This window comes from Orycteropus afer, unplaced genomic scaffold, assembly GCF_000298275.1.
Source record: "Orycteropus afer afer isolate SDZICR_OR568_19922 unplaced genomic scaffold, OryAfe1.0 scaffold00020, whole genome shotgun sequence".
Taxonomy (NCBI): Eukaryota; Metazoa; Chordata; class Mammalia; order Tubulidentata; family Orycteropodidae; genus Orycteropus; species Orycteropus afer.
Window position 1 is genome coordinate 7,025,576 of NW_006921607.1, and position 2,703 is coordinate 7,028,278.

Consider the following 2,703-nt stretch of genomic DNA (forward strand, 5'->3'; position numbering starts at 1 on the left):
GATAGAGCCTGGTGGAACCACTGAGACTATGGCCCCTAGCTACCCTTCAGGTCTGGAATTGAGACCACACCTGTGGTTTCCAGCCAAGCAAAGTACAGGTATGTGAGTTGAACATTTACCTCAAGTGGACACATGCCCTTGAGAGAACAAACATGGGAGAAAGAAGGACTGTGTATGCACAGGGAGACAGCTCAGGGGGCAGGAGTGCATGGAGGGATGGACACAGGGAAGAGGTAACTCTCAGGAGGAAGTGGGAGGGGAGCTGTTGCATTGGAGTAAGTTGTAGTCAATGTCATGAGACAAAGTGCATGTGAACCGCTATATGGAAAGTGAATTTGTACATTTTCACTCAAATCACAGTAGAAGAAGAAGAAGACACCCCTCGGCTAGTCTCCCTCAGTGGTGCTGCTGCTGCCTTCTGCTGTCCTAGCTGGGGGCTTAACAGACCAACAACACCCAACTGTTTGTGGTTCCTCAAACAGGCTTGGCTGTTTTCCCCTCGGGAACTCGGTCAAGGCCTTCTGTCTGGAATTCCCTTTACTCTGCTCTTTGCCCATTGTACTTTAAGCCTCAACTCATGCATCACTTTCTTCACGAAGTCCTCCTTGATGCACCCTAGACTGGACCCCATGTCCCTCCTGCTTGGTCCTGCAACATCACGGGCCTCTCACTCTCTACCACACTGTTTTCCCTCTCCCTGAATTACTGCTTTAAGTATTTGTGTCCCTGATCGGGTTCGAAGTTGCTTGAGGGCCTAAATGCCTCCATTTCTGTGCTCCAGCCCCTGACAGAAAACCACATGTTGTTGTTTGCTGTGGAGTCCACTCTGTCTCAGGGCTACTTTGTATAGAACAGAAGAAACGTTGCTAGTCCTGGGTCATCCCCATGATCTTTGAGATGTGTGAGTCCATTGTTGGGGCTGTCGTGTCAATCCTTCTCATTGCGGGTTTTCCTGATTTTCACTCTCCATAAAATTAATCAAAAGAGGAAAGTTGTTGACCCAAATGTAAGAACTCAAACCATAAAACTCTCAGAAGAAAACGTTGGGGTAATGCTTCAGGACCTAGTTTTAGACAATGAATTCTTATATATGACAATAGAGCACAAGCAACAAAAGGCAAAATGGAAGATTGGATTTCATCAAAACTAAAAACTTTTTGCATCAAAGAAAAGAGTACACTGCTGTCAAGTAGATTCTGACTCATAGCGACCCTATAGGATAGAGTAGAACTGCCCCCACAGGGCATCTAAGGCTGTAAATATTCACAGAAGCACACTGCTTCATCTTCTCTCCTTCAGAGCAATTGATAGGTTCAAACTACCAACTTTTCAGTTAGCAGCCAAGTGCTTAAGCATTGCCCTACCAGAGCTCCCAAAGTGAGGAGACAACCTACAGAATTGACAAAAACATTTAAGAATCATATATCGGATAAAAGTTTAATATCCATAATATATAAAGATCTCCTGTAACTCAATTACAAAGAGATTAAACAACCCAATCAAAAAATGGGCAAACCATCAACAGAAGAATGGATAACCAAATTATGGTACATACACATAACGGAATACTACGCAACACTAAAGAATAATGTAGCATCTGTGAAGCACCACATAACGTGGGTGAACTTGAAAACATTATGCTGAGTGAAGTAAGTCAATCATAGAAGGACAAATACTGTATTAGTTCATTATTGCAGAAAGTCAAGGAAAGGTTTATATATGGAAGGAAACTTTCTTTGTTGATTATGGGTGGGGGAGGGAACACTGCAAAATTTTTAAAAATAATAATGGAAAAAAATTTTTAAAAAAATTTTAAAAATGGGCAAAGGCTATGAATACACATTTCACCAAAGAGTATATACAAGTGGCTAATAAGCACATTAAAAGATTCTCAATATCATTATTAGAGAAATGTAAATCAAAACCCCAAGGAGATAGCACTTCACACCCACTAGGATGGCTATTATGAGAGAAAAAAAAAAGTGTGGGCAAGGATGTAGAAAAATTGGAGCCCCCATCCGTGGCTTATGGGATTGTAAAATGGTACAACTGACTGTGGAAAACAGTGTGGCAGTTCCTCAAAAAGTTAAACATAGAATTACCATATAACCCAGCAATTCAATTACTAGGTATATACCCCAAAGAGTTGAAAGCAGAAGTTCCAACAGACACTTGTACACTAGTGTTCATTGCAGTATTATTTGTAATAGCCAAAAGGTGGTTACAATCCAAGTGCCCATCAACAGATGAATGGATAAACAAAATGTAGTATGTCCATAGAAAGGAATATTATTGAGTCATAAAGAGAAATGAAGTTCTGATACATGCTCTGACATGGATGAACCTTGAAAACATCGTGCTGAGTGAGGTCAGACACAAAAGGAAATGTTGTATGATCCCACTTACACGAACTATCTAGAGTAGACAAAGGCATAGAGACCACAGGTGTTAGTGGTCAACAGAGGTGGTGGGTGGGAGGAGGAAAGGAGGAGTTAATGCTTAAGGGGCACTGAGTTTCTGTGAAGTGTGAGGAGAAAATTTGGAAACTGATAGTGTTGGTGATTCCACGGCATAGTGAACATAAATGCACCTAAAGTGTCACTAAATGGTACATGTAAACATGGCTGAAAAGGCAAATGTTCTGTTATACATATTTTACCACACACACTCAAAAAAAAGAAGAAGAAGAAGGATTGAATCCCA